The sequence below is a fragment of the Drosophila sechellia genome, unplaced genomic scaffold, assembly GCF_004382195.2.
Source record: "Drosophila sechellia strain sech25 unplaced genomic scaffold, ASM438219v1 U_191, whole genome shotgun sequence".
Taxonomy (NCBI): domain Eukaryota; kingdom Metazoa; phylum Arthropoda; class Insecta; order Diptera; family Drosophilidae; genus Drosophila; species Drosophila sechellia.
The window spans coordinates 22,501-40,000 of NW_022611129.1; the positions used below are offsets into that span (position 1 = coordinate 22,501).

The 17,500-nt window shown below is 44.3% G+C and overlaps 1 non-coding gene and 1 pseudogene across 1 annotated transcript in view; both read left to right on the forward strand.

The window, feature by feature from the left end:
- Positions 1 to 7,897, forward strand: part of LOC116802645 — an 8,609-nt pseudogene extending 712 nt beyond the window's left edge.
- A 9,310-nt stretch (positions 7,898 to 17,207) lies between these two features.
- Positions 17,208 to 17,500, forward strand: part of LOC116802638 — a 1,995-nt gene continuing 1,702 nt past the window's right edge. The window contains exon 1 of the ribosomal RNA XR_004362971.1: positions 17,208 to 17,500. This exon is cut by the window's right edge and continues 1,702 nt beyond it. This is a non-coding gene — a ribosomal RNA (small subunit ribosomal RNA).

The window sequence follows — 17,500 nt, forward strand, 5'->3', positions numbered from 1 at the left end:
GATTTTTGTGTTTATTATATGCTCTTGTATGATTAACAATGCGAAAGATTCAGGATACTTCGGGACCCGTCTTGAAACACGGACCAGGAGTCTAACATATGTGCAAGTTATTGGGATGTAAACCTAATAGCGTAATTAACTTGACTAATAATGGGATTAGTTTTTTAGCTATTTATAGCTAATTAACACAATCCCGGGGCGTTCTATATAGTTATGTATAATGTATATTTATATTATTTATGCCTCTAACTGAACGTACCTTGAGCATATATGCTGTGACCCGAAAGATGGTGAACTATACTTGATCAGGTTGAAGTCAGGGGAAACCCTGATGGAAGACCGAAACAGTTCTGACGTGCAAATCGATTGTCAGAATTGAGTATAGGGGCGAAAGACCAATCGAACCATCTAGTAGCTGGTTCCTTCCGAAGTTTCCCTCAGGATAGCTGGTGCATTTTAATATTATATAAAATAATCTTATCTGGTAAAGCGAATGATTAGAGGCCTTAGGGTCGAAACGATCTTAACCTATTCTCAAACTTTAAATGGGTAAGAACCTTAACTTTCTTGATATGAAGTTCAAGGTTATGATATAATGTGCCCAGTGGGCCACTTTTGGTAAGCAGAACTGGCGCTGTGGGATGAACCAAACGTAATGTTACGGTGCCCAAATTAACAACTCATGCAGATACCATGAAAGGCGTTGGTTGCTTAAAACAGCAGGACGGTGATCATGGAAGTCGAAATCCGCTAAGGAGTGTGTAACAACTCACCTGCCGAAGCAACTAGCCCTTAAAATGGATGGCGCTTAAGTTGTATACTATACATTACCGCTAAAGTAGATGATTTATATTACTTGTGATATAAATTTTGAAACTTTAGTGAGTAGGAAGGTACAATGGTATGCGTAGAAGTGTTTGGCGTAAGCCTGCATGGAGCTGCCATTGGTACAGATCTTGGTGGTAGTAGCAAATAATCGAATGAGACCTTGGAGGACTGAAGTGGAGAAGGGTTTCGTGTGAACAGTGGTTGATCACGAGTTAGTCGGTCCTAAGTTCAAGGCGAAAGCCGAAAATTTTCAAGTAAAACAAAAATGCCTAACTATATAAACAAAGCGAATATAATACACTTGAATAATTTTGAACGAAAGGGAATACGGTTCCAATTCCGTAACCTGTTGAGTATCCGTTTGTTATTAAATATGGGCCTCGTGCTCATCCTGGCAACAGGAACGACCATAAAGAAGCCGTCGAGAGATATCGGAAGAGTTTTCTTTTCTGTTTTATAGCCGTACTACCATGGAAGTCTTTCGCAGAAGATATGGTAGATGGCTAGAAGAGCATGACATATACTGTTGTGTCGATATTTTCTCTCGGACCTTGAAAATTTATGGTGGGGACACGCAAACTTCTCAACAGGCCGTACCAATATCCGCAGCTGGTCTCCAAGGTGAAGAGTCTCTAGTCGATAGAATAATGTAGGTAAGGGAAGTCGGCAAATTAGATCCGTAACTTCGGGATAAGGATTGGCTCTGAAGATTGAGATAGTCGGGCTTGATTGGGAAACAATAACATGGTTTATTGTGCTCGTTCTGGGTAAATAGAGTTTCTAGCATTTATGTTAGTTACTTGTTCCCCGGATAGTTTAGTTACGTAGCCAATTGTGGAACTTTCTTGCTAAATTTTTAAGAATACTATTTGGGTTAAACCAATTAGTTCTTATCATTATAACGATTATCAATTAACAATCAATTCAGAACTGGCACGGACTTGGGGAATCCGACTGTCTAATTAAAACAAAGCATTGTGATGGCCCTAGCGGGTGTTGACACAATGTGATTTCTGCCCAGTGCTCTGAATGTCAAAGTGAAGAAATTCAAGTAAGCGCGGGTCAACGGCGGGAGTAACTATGACTCTCTTAAGGTAGCCAAATGCCTCGTCATCCTAATTAGTCCCATAATGGATTAACGGATTCCGACTGTTTTCGTTTGCGCTCGTGTACAGATTGGAAGAACTTGGTTTTCCGTGTTGGAAAGTAATAAATCGGTGAATTAGTGCTCGCGAAAGTCGGTGGTAATTTCGTGTGTTATAACAAGCGTTTGGAAGTAATTAACAATTAATTGTTGGGAATTTTCCACTTAGCACGTGCTGAAGGCAACTTACGAGTAAGTTTTTCGAGTAAGTTTTTTGATCAGCTGTCACAAAGCTTATTGGTGGGTCATGCTAGGTTTGTGTCTGGAGAGTTTTAGTGCTACAGACTCTAGATAGGTGGAGCTCGAGTTCCAGAGAACCTTTTGTCAGCGAGTAAACGAGCATACGGTTGCTGGCGGACGTAGGTGACCACCATCGTATTATGCCGATGGAGAGCGACAGCAGGCGAGTGCCTTGACGGAAGTAGTGCTCGATGAAGTCAGAGAGAGGCGCAGAAGCCATCTGGCATCTAAGAGCTCGCGCCAAGCAGGCGAAATTGGTTGCCCTGGCTGAATGGGTGCCAGAACCGTTGGGGTACTGGGAGCCGTTTTCGTCGCTGGAGGACGCCCGGGCGGTACGGAGAACGCTGCCATGATGCTGCCCCACGCTGCTGCACGTGCTGATCCACTGCTGCCCCTGCTGCCGACCACACTGCTGCTCCGCCGTTTTCATGCTGCTAAATTGTTGCCACCACGCCACTAGCCCACCGCTGCGCCGTGCTGGCAAGCAGCCATGATGCGAGCTTCGGCCACACAGCGCATGGTGAGAAGCAGCTTCCGCAGACTAGGGAGTGGACACGGAAGAGCTCTCTAGCTATCAGCCGCTACGATGAGCTGGTGTTGGCGCTAATGTCGGTGCGGAAGCTGAAGCGGCTTGCTATGCCCACCGCGCCGCCGTCGTTGAATCTGTGAAAAATACGGCCGCCAATGCTCCCGATGCAGAGTTGCACCATCGCTGCCCCGCGGACTACCAAGGTCCGCGAGACTGGTCACGGTGGTGAAGTGCGACGACCCTGCGCTATCGGGGAAAGACATAGCGGAAAAGGTGCGAACGATGGTTGCACCTCTCTGAGCAGAGTACACGAGTCCGTGAGTCCGTCGAGGTGGTGGTGCGATCATTCGCACTCCTTCGGTGGGAGAGCTGCAGAAGGTGGTCGCTTCAAAAAGATTCGCCGAGGTTGGCCTAAATGTGGCACGGAATGCGGCGAGAAGCCGAAGGTCGTCGTATATGACGTCGACACAGCTATCGCCCTGAGGAGTTTATGAAGGAGCTCCACGAAACAACTTCGACAGCGAATGAATCTGGCCCAGTTTAAGAAGTCAGTGCACCTGGTGACAAGGCGTGGTCGGTAGTGACGCGCACAGTAAATGTGACGCTGGAGGTTGACGACGGCATGGCGAAGCTTGATGTAGGTCGTGTCTACATCAAGTGGTTCTCATTCCGATGCGGTCACAGGTCCGCACATACGCCTGCCACAGATGTGTGGGTTTCGACAAAGGTCACGAATGCCGGCAGAAGGATAGTGTCTGTCGCCAGTGCGGGAACAAGGCCACACTGCGGCAAAGTGCCAAAACCGGTGGACTGCCGGAACTGCCGCCACAGAGGGCAACCTCGGGGCATTACATGCTCTCGAGCGTTTGCCGATATACGGGCGTTGCTGCGAGGGTGCAAGCTAACACTAATGTTAGCTTCATCCAAGGAACTGTGGCCGAGGCCGAGTCACCATCGAGCTCGGAGTCGACTCAGGAGATCGAGTCTAGTTCGCGTGTGCAGCGTATCTGCGGACAATGGATGGCTGCTGAAGAATGAGATTTTCATCGATCGGCGAGGGAAGCACCATCAGTGGATACATGGACATTTCTGGTCGGAAAGGATTTGCACTGCGGCTCGCCAATATGATCTGACGATCGTACAGGGCCTGCTGCACAGCAAACCATTGTCCGAAGCAGCATGTGCCAAACCTCGCCGGGGAGTATCACTGAGCTCGTATGCACAAGGGAAACCAGTGAGTGGCGTTCAGATCGCGTACGTGAAATGATCACATCTAGTCATTAGGGAATGGCAGTGAGCCATCTTCTGGCGAAACACGCGGGGTGGATAGTCCGCGTCATTCTCATCCGGCGTAATGTGATGACCGAACTACCTAGAGTGCTGCCGCAGTTAGCGCAAGTACTGGGAATTCCTGAAAGTCCATCCGATACTGTGCACTATCGCAGGGACGGATTCTGAGCATGTGGAGTACGTGTACGACCTACGGTCCCTCGCTCCGAATATTGCCCTGAACGCACGATTCTAAGCCGAGCCAGGATGCCGAGATTGGGGCTCCCGGCAATGATCCCGAGTGACGTGCAGATTTAAGCGGCAAAGACTGCCATCGCGTAGTGGGGAGCTTGGCCAAACACGCTGGCGGCATAATGGCACTATCTGCAAGGCAGTCTGGCGCGCCATACCCGAGCACCTTGCATCGTTGTTTTCCCGATGCATCCGATTAGGATACTTTCCCGCTGAGTGGAAGTGCCCACGAGTTGTCTCGCTGCTCAAAGGGCCAGATAAGGACAAATGTGAGCCCTCCTCATATAGAGGAATATGCTTGCTACCAGTCTTTGGTAAGGTGCTCGAGCCATCATGGTGAATCGTGTGAGAGAAGTTCTTCCGGAAGGCTGCAGATGGCAATTTGGATTTCGCCAAGGACGATGTGTGGAGGATGCTTGGAGGCACGTGAAGAGCAGTGTTTGTGCCAGCCCGGCGCAATACGTGCTCGCACATTCGTGGACTTCAAAGGAGCATTCGACAACGTCGAATGGAGTGCTGCACTCCGCCGACTAGCCGACTTGGGATGCCGGGAGATGGGCTTGTGGCAGAGCTTTTTCTCCGGCCGAAGAGCAGTGATCCGAAGCAGTTCCGGTACTGTGGATGTACCGGTAACTAGAGGCTGCCCGCAGGGGTCAATCAGTGGCCCATTTATCTGGGACATACTGATGGATGTACTGCTTCAGCGTCTCCAGCCGTATTGCCAGCTGAGTGCATACGCGGATGACTTGCTGCTTCTCGTCGAGGAAATTCCCGAGCTGAGCTAGAGGAAAAAGGTGCAGAGCTGATGTCCATCGTAGAAGCGTGGGGAGCGGAAGTTGGCGTTACCGTCTCGACCAGCAAGACGGTAATAATGCTGCTGAAAGGTGCCTTGAGACGTGCGCCTACGGTGAGGTTTGCTGGAGCGAACCTTCCGTATGTGCGTAGCTGTCGGTACCTTGGCATCACGGTCAGTGAAGGAATGAAATTCCTCACGCACATAGCTTCGCTTCGCCAGCGGATGACCGGAGTCGTTGGAGCATTGGCGCGTGTGCTTCGAGCCGACTGGGGCTTCAGTCCTCGAGCCAGGCGGACCATATATGACGGACTCATGGCACCTTGTGTGCTGTTTGGTGCCCCGGTATGGTATGACACCGCCGAACAGGTAGCCGCCCGGAGACGACTAGCCTCCTGCCAGAGGCTAATCCTGCTTGGATGCCTTTCGGTATGCCGAACAGTGTCCACAGTGGCACTGCAGGTACTTGGCGGAGCTCCCCCGCTTGACTTGGCTGCTAAGTTTTTAGCGGTCAAGTACAAGCTGAAGCGTGGATACCCGCTGGAGGAGAACGACTGGCTATACGGCGAGGACACTACGTGTCTAAGCTGGAAGCAGAGGAAGACTCGCCTAGAGGAGTGCTTGCTGCAGAATTGGCAAAACAGATGGGATGACGACAGCGAACCAGGACGGGTGACGCACAAGTTCATCCCATACGTCACTTCGCCTATCGAGATCCAAGCTTTGGATTCTCGATGAGGACGTCTTTCCTGCTGACAGGTCACGGGTCGTTTAACGCATTTTTGCAAGGGAGAGCCCTCAGCGATACCACTGCTTGCGCTTGTGGTGATCCATATGAGGACTGGATGCACATATTGTGCGCTTGTCCTCTATATGCAGATTTGCGAAACCTCGATGGACTTGGAGTGCAGCGCCTTGGCGAAAACTGGACCTTCAATAGAATCCTGGAAGATCAGCAGAGGATTCAACGGCTGGCAGCGTTTGCGGACGAGGTGTTCCGTAGGAGGAGGGGTATTTAGCCCAAAACTTCGCCGTGTGGTTAGCGGGCGAGAATACTTCCACAGCCCGCTATTGCTTGTCGTAAGAGGCGACTAATATAGCGACTGGTTCCTCTAACCATGCTTGTCGGAGCAAAAGGAGGAGGCCCACCGAGCCTCTCTTTCGGTACCACGGGTTGTGCTGCTCCAAGACAGCACATTGAGGTAGGCCCCCTGGTGGGAGTATCGTGGTGGCTGTGGTTGATACCCATATCGCGGGTAGAGCCTTCGTGTTCGACGTTTGAGTTACGGTGCTAGTTGCGCAAAACTCGGGTGCTGTGACCCAGAGATCAGTAGAGATTTTAGGTAGATCTCGCTCCTCAGCAAGGGGGAGTGCTTGCCCGGCAAGCAAGTACTCGAATTGCTACCGGGGTGGTCGCTATGTACATAGCTATAGCTTCCAGTCCGGGACGTTTGTCTGGCGTATCCAGACTCATGCACCATGTTGATACATGCACCACTTGTGGGTGTTCAGGGTGTCGTGGTTGTAATCCCTTCAGTGTGGAACACGCCACGTAAAACAAGTTCGGAGAGGTCCGAAAGTCACTGTCCCTATCTACTATCTAGCGAAACCACAGCCAAGGGAACGGGCTTGGAATAATTAGCGGGGAAAGAAGACCCTTTTGAGCTTGACTCTAATCTGGCAGTGTAAGGAGACATAAGAGGTGTAGAATAAGTGGGAGATATTAGACCTCGGTTTGGTATCGTCAATGAAATACCACTACTCTTATTGTTTCCTTACTTACTTGATTAAATGGAACGTGTATCATTTCCTAGCCATTATACGGATATATTTATTATATCTTATGGTATTGGGTTTTGATGCAAGCTTCTTGATCAAAGTATCACGAGTTTGTTATATAATCGCAAACAAATTCTTTAATAAAACGATGCATTTATGTATTTTTGATTTGAAAATTTGGTATAACTCCAATTACTCAGGTATGATCCAATTCAAGGACATTGCCAGGTAGGGAGTTTGACTGGGGCGGTACATCTCTCAAATAATAACGGAGGTGTCCCAAGGCCAGCTCAGTGCGGACAGAAACCACACATAGAGCAAAAGGGCAAATGCTGACTTGATCTCGGTGTTCAGTACACACAGGGACAGCAAAAGCTCGGCCTATCGATCCTTTTGGTTTAAAGAGTTTTTAACAAGAGGTGTCAGAAAAGTTACCATAGGGATAACTGGCTTGTGGCGGCCAAGCGTTCATAGCGACGTCGCTTTTTGATCCTTCGATGTCGGCTCTTCCTATCATTGTGAAGCAAAATTCACCAAGCGTTGGATTGTTCACCCATGCAAGGGAACGTGAGCTGGGTTTAGACCGTCGTGAGACAGGTTAGTTTTACCCTACTAATGACAAAACGTTGTTGCGACAGCATTCCTGCGTAGTACGAGAGGAACCGCAGGTACGGACCAATGGCACAATACTTGTTCGAGCGAACAGTGGTATGACGCTACGTCCGTTGGATTATGCCTGAACGCCTCTAAGGTCGTATCCGTGCTGGACTGCAATGATAAATAAGGGGCAATTTGCATTGTATGGCTTCTAAACCATTTAAAGTTTATAATTTATTTTATAAACGACAATGGATGTGATGCCAATGTAATTTGTAACATAGTAAATTAGGAGGATCTTCGATCACCTGATGCCGCGCTAGTTACATATAAAAGCATTATTTAATACAATGACAAAGCCTAGAATCAATTGTAAACGACTTTTGTAACAGGCAAGGTGTTGTAAGTGGTTGAGCAGCTGCCATACTGCGATCCACTGAAGCTTATCCTTTGCTTGATGATTCGATAAATAAATGATTTTTTCCTGTAGCCAAACACCTCGTCATCAATTTAGTGACGCATATGATATTGTCCCTATCATATAATTAATATAAAGACTTTAATGGATTGTGTCAAGTTGCCAAACACCTCGTCATCAATTTAGTGACGCATATGATATTGTCCCTATCATATAATTAATATAAAGACTTTAATGAATTGTGTCAAGTTGCCAAACACCTCGTCATCAATTTAGTGACGCATATGATATTGTCCCTATCATATAATTTTTGATATAAAGACTTTAAAGAATTGTATCAAGTTGCCAAACACCTCGTCATCAATTTAGTGACGCATATGATATTGTCCCTATCATATAATTAATATACAGACTTTAATGAATTGTGTCAAGTTGCCAAACACCTCGTCATCAATTTAGTGACGCATATGATATTGTCCTTATCATATAATTTTTGATATAAAGACTTTAAAGAATTGAATCAAGTTGCCAAACACCTCGTCATCATTTAGTTTTTTTTTTTTTTTTTTTTTTTCTTTAGCGTGCGTTTATTTATTTAAAATCTGTCCTAGTGGACAATAATTAAATGGTTTTGCGGGGGAACATTAGCTTAAGGGATACTATTGTACATGTATTTGTGGCGGGTTTTATATGTGTTGTCTATTGTTGTGGAAGATCGAGAGGGTGTCTCCTCATGAGACGTCTGCTTGTTTGGCTATTGTCTAACAGGTTGGTGGCGAGGTGGTTAGGGTGGTTTTCGAGCCTTTTCAGGTATCTCTCGCTGAGCCTGGAGATTTCATCAGCGACTTGTGGGATTCCAAGTTCCCTATGTATGGCGACATTCTCGTGGTAGGGATGCGCATTACAGGCAATTCTCAAGCACCTATTCTGGAACCGCTGTATACGCAGGCGATTCGTGTGGCTTGCCGTGCCCCATAGCTGTATCCCGTAGGTCCAGATGGGCTTGAGAATTGCCTTGTACACCAGGATTTTGTGGTTCTGCCTTAGCTTGGACCCTCTCCCAATAAGCCAATGCATCTGCCTCAGACGCGCATCGGCCTGTATGCGTTTGCTGACGATGTGGGGACGCCAAGTGAGCCTGCGGTCCAGGGTAAGTCCTAGGTACTTGGGTGCGGGTGCGTTGGGAATGATGACTCCGTTTAGCGTGACCGGTGGGCAGTCTCCTCTCCTTAGTGCAAATGTTGTTTGGGTAGATTTTTCCGCGTTCACTACGATGTTCCACCTGCTGAGCCAGGGATGTAGCGCGTCCATTTGCCTTTGGATTGTTTCGGAGGCTTCTCGTGGGTCGGATGAGGAGGCGAGGAAAGCCGTGTCATCTGCATAAGTCGCTATAGTTAGGTTCCTGGAGGGGATTATGGGAAGGTCTGCGGTGTAAAGGGTGTACAGTATTGGTCCGAGCACACTGCCTTGCGGAACTCCAGCTCTGATCAGTCTGGGTAGGCTTATTGCACTTCCGCATCTGACTTGGAATGCTCTTCCCTCAGTGTAGGATTTGAGGAGGGTAAAATGGGGGCTTGGGAGGTAGGATTTGAGTTTATGGAGGAGTCCAGGATGCCAAACTCTGTCGAATGCCTGCTTCACGTCGAGCATTACAGCGCAGCAGTATTTCTTTTGCTCGAATGCCTCGAGGATCCGTTCGACTAGCCGGTGGCATTGCTCTGGTGTTCCGTGGGAGCGCCTGAAGCCAAACTGGTGATCGGGGATCAAACCAGCCTCATCCAGTACTGGCAATACTCTGCGCAAAAATACTCTTTCGAGTATTTTGGAGAGGATTGCCAGCAAACTAATCGGACGATAGGAGGCGAGATTGGCTTCAGGCTTACCAGGCTTGAGGAGGACAATAACCTCTGCTCTTTTCCACTCTCCGGGAAGTACCCTAGCCGGAAGCAGCTGTTGTAAATGCTGGCCAGCATTTGTGTGCAGCGGGATGGGAGCATTTTTAGGGCCGCCGCATCTATACGATCCAGGCCTGGAGATTTGTTGTTCTTCAGTAGAGCAATCTCCTGCGCAACTTCCTCAGGGTCGACTGGTTCCAACGGGGGACCGGGAGAGCTTGGGCTATTGAGAAACCGGGCTGTTTCAGCATGTTCTTCGGCAGTGCAGCAGTCGAACGGAGAGAAGGCGTTGTAAAGGTGTTCGGCGAAAGCTTCTGCTCTTTCAGCATCCGAAAGGCACCAGGATCCATCTGCTTTGCGCACTGCGGAAACCTTTTTGGCTGGTCGTTTAATGTGGCGGGTGACGTTCCACAGATTGTGGTCTGGGTCCCCGGGAGAGAGTTCCTCGAGGAATCTGAGGAAGGAGTCCTGGCGTAGGCTGGAGATCTTGTCCTTCAACTCCTTTGTGGCGTGATTGAGCGCTGTTTTGTCTCTTGGATTGCGCGTCAAGAACCAAACTCTCCTGAGACGCCTCTTCTCAGTCACGAGTGCCGCAATTTCCGGGGACCAGAGGTGGAGGTCCCTGCTAGGTGTTCTCGCAGTCTTTGGTGGCGGTGGGCTTGCGAATTCCGCAGCGTTTTGCATCTGCCTGGTGAGATTCCCGATAGCTTCATCAATGTTCCTGGGTGTGTTGAGGATGGGGTTCGGATTGACGGTGGAGAGCATCCAGGACGCGAACTTGGCGGCGTCGGTATATTTTCCAGTGAGCCTTCTGAGCGGGGTTTTCCTGAGGACTGGCGTGTTGATTAGCACGTTTATTGCACAGTGGTCTGACAGGAGATCAGCATTTGTTGTGCAGCTGATCTTCGCATGCCCTATGCCTTTCGACACAGCAAAGTCCAGTAGGTCTGGAGTCTTGAGGGGATTCGTTGGCCAGTGAGTGGGCTCGCCAGTGGAGTGGCAGTCCAGTCGGTGGCGTTGCAGGTACCCAAACAGAGTTTTCCCTTTGGGGTTGTTGGCGCGCGATCCCCACCAAGAATGTTTGGCGTTATAATCTCCAGCTGCTATGAAGCGGGGCCCAAAATGCTCGAAGAACTCACTGAGGTGAGATGCTGTTATGCGGTATCTGGGGGGAAAGTAGACCGCTCCAATGTCTAAATCTCCTTGCGGGCTGACAATCCTGATGACAGGACATTGTGCCCAGTCTTGCTGAAACGCGGGCAGCTCTAGGTATTGAATACCGCTCCTGATGAGGATGGCTGCTCCACCGCGTGCTCTGCCAGAAGGATGGTCTGCATGGATGAGGTCATATCCGCTGATATTAAAGTGGGATCTGGGGGAGAAGTGGGTTTCGGCTACGAGTAGGATATCGATCTGGTGGGTCTTCAGATGGTGCTCGACTATGGCCTTGCTGTTCTGCAGGCCGTTCGCATTCCAGACGACTAGGTGGAGCTTTAGTTGCATGACTTGCTGTTGAGAATGGTGGCCACCAGCTGTGTCATCTGGGTGAACATGCGCTCCATCATCCTTTCCATCATTCCTTCCATGCGAGCGAACATCGCTTCTATCTGACCGGAGTGTGGGGTTTCTGTTTGGGTTTGGACTGGGGTTGTGGGATTCTGCGGTGCTGCGTGCACTCCGTTGAGGGCGTCTCGGTAGCTCCTGCCAGAGGTGACGTTTGGTGATGCCACGGGCGGCGCCTTGTTAGCATTAGCGACGGGCCTTGTTTTCGGAGCAGCGAGTGCTTTGGCCCTTTTGTATGCAGGGCATCCCTTGAAAGACGCAGGATGGTCCGCCTGGCAGTGGAAGCAGCACGCTTTGTCGTCCTCCCTCTTCTCACATGCCCTCGATTCGTGAGGGCCTCCACACTTTACACATCGGTATTCCAGGAAGCAGTAACGCTGTGTATGACCGAATCCTTGGCACCTGAAGCATTGAGGCACGTCGTTGAACTTCTGCGGCGGTTCAATGGTTACTACCGACCTGCAGATCCGCTTGACTTGGTAGACGTCTTTGTTGTTGCTGGAAGGCTCCAGGTTGGCGAAGAATATTCCCAGCGGTTCTTTAGTTCTTCTGCCAATGGGATTGTGCAGATCTCTAACAGCGTGCCCTTGTCTGCGAAGGTCTTCAATGATTTCCTCACGATCGGTGGAGTGGTGGAGTCCTTTGATGACAACCTTGTATGCACGTTCATCTTTCGGCTGGAAAGTCCGATGCCTCTTGTTTTGGGCCACAAGTTGGAGACGCAGAGCTGTATAGGACTCTTTGTCCGGCATCATGACACGTACGTTGTTGCCATTCACGGTCTTGTAGGTAAAATTGTTCTTCGGGCCTACAAGAGTCGTGATCATCTTGACGAGTGCCGAGATGTTGGTCACATCGGGGATAAAAATCGGAGGTGGCTTGATGGTCTTCGGGGTGGGCTTTGGTTTCTCGGGGGTCTTGGGCTTGGAATCGTCTTTAGGTCCGGGTTCGTCATCAGAGCTCTCTTGGTCGTACTCGTCTTCTTCGGTCGAGAGTAAAGCGAAGGCGTTGTTGGCGAGCTTCTTGCGCAGAGCTGCGCTAGTGCTTGGCTTATCTTCCAGCTCCTCTCCCTGTGCTTTCTTTGCCGGTTTTCGCTTTATCTCGCCCGGCTCTGTATGCGAGGTGCTTCCCTCGCTGCTGGAGCTGCTCTTGCGTGTTCTCAGAGCCTTTTTGCGTGGTGTTGTTCCAAGCTTGTGGGTGCGCGGGGGGGCCTGCCAGTCCATCTTCTCCAAAGTTGATAAGGAGTGAGGAGGGGGGGGGGGGGGGAAGCTGGGCACCGTAAGCCGGTGAGCCAGGCAGCACGTGGCTGCTGCTTTGCAATTATACCGCTGCTTCGAGCACTGGGTTTTTTGCGCTGATAACACGCACACTCGGGTGTGCGATGGTGTTAGTGCGAACTACCGTTAGGTACGTTGGCTGGGCCAATCAAAACGCGCGACAAGATCACGCGACGCGAAGTGGCTGGGCACAAGTAACGGGACTTACAACTGTGAACAATTTGCTAACAATTTGCTAACAATTTGCTGTCGATCCGCAGGCACGTCTGCACTCGTCGAGTGTTCGATCGCCGATCAATTTAGTGACGCATATGATATTGTCCCTATCATATAATTAATATAAAGACTTTAATGGATTGTGTCAAGTTGCCAAACACCTCGTCATCAATTTAGTGACGCATATGATATTGTCCCTATCATATAATTAATATAAAGACTTTAATGAATTGTGTCAAGTTGCCAAACACCTCGTCATCAATTTAGTGACGCATATGATATTGTCCTTATCATATAATTTTTGATATAAAGACTTTAAAGAATTGTATCAAGTTGCCAAACACCTCGTCATCAATTTAGTGACGCATATGATATTGTCCCTATCATATAATTAATATAAAGACTTTAATGGATTGTGTCAAGTTGCCAAACACCTCGTCATCAATTTAGTGACGCATATGATATTGTCCTTATCATATAATTTTTGATATAAAGACTTTAAAGAATTGTATCAAGTTGCCAAACACCTCGTCATCAATTTAGTGACGCATATGATATTGTCCCTATCATATAATTAATATACAGACTTTAATGAATTGTGTCAAGTTGCCAAACACCTCGTCATCAATTTAGTGACGCATATGATATTGTCCCTATCATATAATTTTTGATATATAGACTTTAAAGAATTGTATCAAGTTGCCAAACACCTCGTCATCAATTTAGTGACGCATATGATATTGTCCCTATCATATAATTAATATAAAGACTTTAATGGATTGTGTCAAGTTGCCAAACACCTCGTCATCAATTTAGTGACGCATATGATATTGTCCTTATTATATAATTTTTGATATAAAGACTTTAAAGAATTGTATCAAGTTGCCAAACACCTCGTCATCAATTTAGTGACGCATATGATATTGTCCCTATCATATAATTAATATACAGACTCTAATGAATTGTGTCAAGTTGCCAAACACCTCGTCATCAATTTAGTGACGCATATGATATTGTCCCTATCATATAATTTTTGATATAAAGACTTTAAAGAATTGTATCAAGTTGCCAAACACCTCGTCATCAATTTAGTGACGCATATGATATTGTCCCTTTCATATAATTAATATAAAGACTTTAATGGATTGTGTCAAGTTGCCAAACACCTCGTCATCAACTACTATATTATGGTTGCGCCGACCTCTCATATTGTATTCTCTTATGTGTTCATAGGATTTTGACAATTATACGAGTAAATTAAATAATATACATATGAAAATGATTAATTATTATATGTATAAGGGAAAAAATGATGAAATATTCCCATATTATCTTAGTATTATAGAGGAAAGACCGTTGCCGACCTCTGATATTGTTCAAACTTATGTATTTATATGATTTTGGCAATTATATGAGTAAATTAAAAAATATACATATGAAAATGGTTAATTATTATATGTATATGGGAAAAAATGCTAAGATATTCCCATATTCTCTTAGTATTATAGAGAAAAGCCATTTAAGTGAGAGGGTATAGTAGTGTAAACGACCGGAATTACGACAGAGGGTTCAAAAACTACTATAGGTAGGCAGTGGTTGCCGACCTCTCATATTGTTCAAAACTTATGTATTCATATGATTTTGGCAATTGTATGAGTAAATTAAATAATATACATATGAAAATGATTAATTATTATATGTATAAGGGAAAAAATGCTGAAATATTCCCACATTCTCTTAGTATTATAGAGAAAATCCATTATAGTGAGAGGGTATAGTAGTGTAAACGACCGGAATTACGACAGAGGGTTCAAAAACTACTATAGGTAGGCAGTGGTTGCCGACCTCTCATATTGTTCAAAACTTATGTATTCATATGATTTTGGCAATTATATGATTAAATTAAATAATATACATATGAAAATGGTTAATTATTATATGTATATGGGAAAAAATGCAGAGATATTCCCATATTCTCTTAGTATTATAGAGAAAAGCCATTTAAGTGAGAGGGTATAGTAGTGTAAACGACCGGAATTACGACAGAGGGTTCAAAAACTACTATAGGTAGGCAGTGGTTGCCGACCTCTCATATTGTTCAAAACTTATGTATTCATATGATTTTGGCAATTGTATGAGTAAATTAAATAATATACATACGAAAATGATTAATTATTATATGTATATGGGAAAAAATGCAGAGATATTCCCATATTCTCTTAGTATTATAGAGAAAAGCCATTTAAGTGAGAGGGTATAGTAGTGTAAACCACCGGAATTACGACAGAGGGTTCAAAAACTACTATAGGTAGGCAGTGGTTGCCGACCTCTCATATTGTTCAAAACTTATGTATTCATATGATTTTGGCAATTGTATGAGTAAATTAAATAATATACATATGAAAATGATTAATTATTATATGTATAAGGGAAAAAATGCTGAAATATTCCCACATTCTCTTAGTATTATAGAGAAAATCCATTATAGTGAGAGGGTATAGTAGTGTAAACGACCGGAATTACGACAGAGGGTTCAAAAACTACTATAGGTAGGCAGTGGTTGCCGACCTCTCATATTGTTCAAAACTTATGTATTCATATGATTTTGGCAATTATATGATTAAATTAAATAATATACATATGAAAATGGTTAATTATTATATGTATATGGGAAAAAATGCTGAGATATTCCCATATTCTCTTAGTATTATAGAGAAAAGCCATTTAAGTGAGAGGGTATAGTAGTGTAAACGACCGGAATTACGACAGAGGGTTCAAAAACTACTATAGGTAGGCAGTGGTTGCCGACCTCTCATATTGTTCAAAACTTATGTATTCATATGATTTTGGCAATTGTATGAGTAAATTAAATAATATACATATGAAAATGATTAATTATTATATGTATAAGGGAAAAAATGCTGAAATATTCCCACATTCTCTTAGTATTATAGAGAAAATCCATTATAGTGAGAGGGTATAGTAGTGTAAACGACCGGAATTACGACAGAGGGTTCAAAAACTACTATAGGTAGGCAGTGGTTGCCGACCTCTCATATTGTTCAAAACTTATGTATTCATATGATTTTGGCAATTATATGATTAAATTAAATAATATACATATGAAAATGGTTAATTATTATATGTATATGGGAAAAAATGCTGAGATATTCCCATATTCTCTTAGTATTATAGAGAAAAGCCATTATAGTGAGAGGGTATAGTAGTGTAAACGACCGGAATTACGACAGAGGGTTCAAAAACTACTATAGGTAGGCAGTGGTTGCCGACCTCTCATATTGTTCAAAACTTATGTATTCATATGAATTTGGCAATTATATGAGTAAATTAAATAATAAACATATAAAAATTAATATTTATTATATGTATAAAAAAAAAAATAATCATATTATATATGAATAATGGAAAAAAAATGAAATGTTCCTATAATCTCTTAATATATAAGAGAATAGACCGTATGTTGGATGGCAAACGGAATTGAAAATACCCGCTTTGAGGACAGCGGGTTCAAAAACTACTATAGGTAGGCAGTGGTTGCCGACCTCCCGCATTATTCGAAATATTTATTTCGGATTATGTTTATATTGGTTACATAAAATAAAGTATATTATTATCCGTACAAATTTGTTTCTCAGTTCTATAGAACACGGGACTTGGCTCCGCGGATAATAGGAATATACGCTTTTTAGATAATATCGTTGAAACAAAAGTCAAGTTTCTATTATATATAGAATAACAAATCGTTTCCATATATTATCGTTAATTTTTGGAGGCAGGCAAATATTAATTTATTACCTGCCGTATAGTTGGATTATTATATCGTTACGGTATAATACAAATATGGATTCTTATGAAAGAAATATAAAATTATATATTAAATGTGGAAATATTATCATATGCGCTTGGTTTTATGTTATATATTACCAGAGAGATATATGAAAAGAGATAAATTTTAAATTTATCTTCAAAATGCAAATGATTTAACTTAATATTTATATTGGTTAAACAAAAATTGTACATGTGTGGATACAATAATTATGTATGTTGGAAATAAAATGATATTTTATAATGAAATATGTATATATAAAAAGATAAAATTATAGAAACATATATATTACAATAATTATATGAAATTCTTGTTATATTGGTAAAACAAGTATAAATTAAAAATGAAAATATGGATTACGAATGCTATATAAAAATGGCCGTAATCGAATAGATTTTTTACTTATATTTATATATTTAAAATTTTACCCAAAGGCGAAATATTGAATTTTATTCAATATAATAAAAATCATGGAATTATATAAAGTGAAAAATCTATATATCTATTATATTGCTTATTTCGATTCAAAAAATATGAATGGAATATGAAGGAAAAACATTATTCTGGTTGATCCTGCCAGTAGTTATATGCTTGTCTCAAAGATTAAGCCATGCATGTCTAAGTACACACGAATTAAAAGTGAAACCGCAAAAGGCTCATTATATCAGTTATGGTTCCTTAGATCGTTAACAGTTACTTGGATAACTGTGGTAATTCTAGAGCTAATACATGCAATTAAAACATGAACCTTATGGGACATGTGCTTTTATTAGGCTAAAACCAAGCGATCGCAAGATCGTTATATTGGTTGAACTCTAGATAACATGCAGATCGTATGGTCTTGTACCGACGA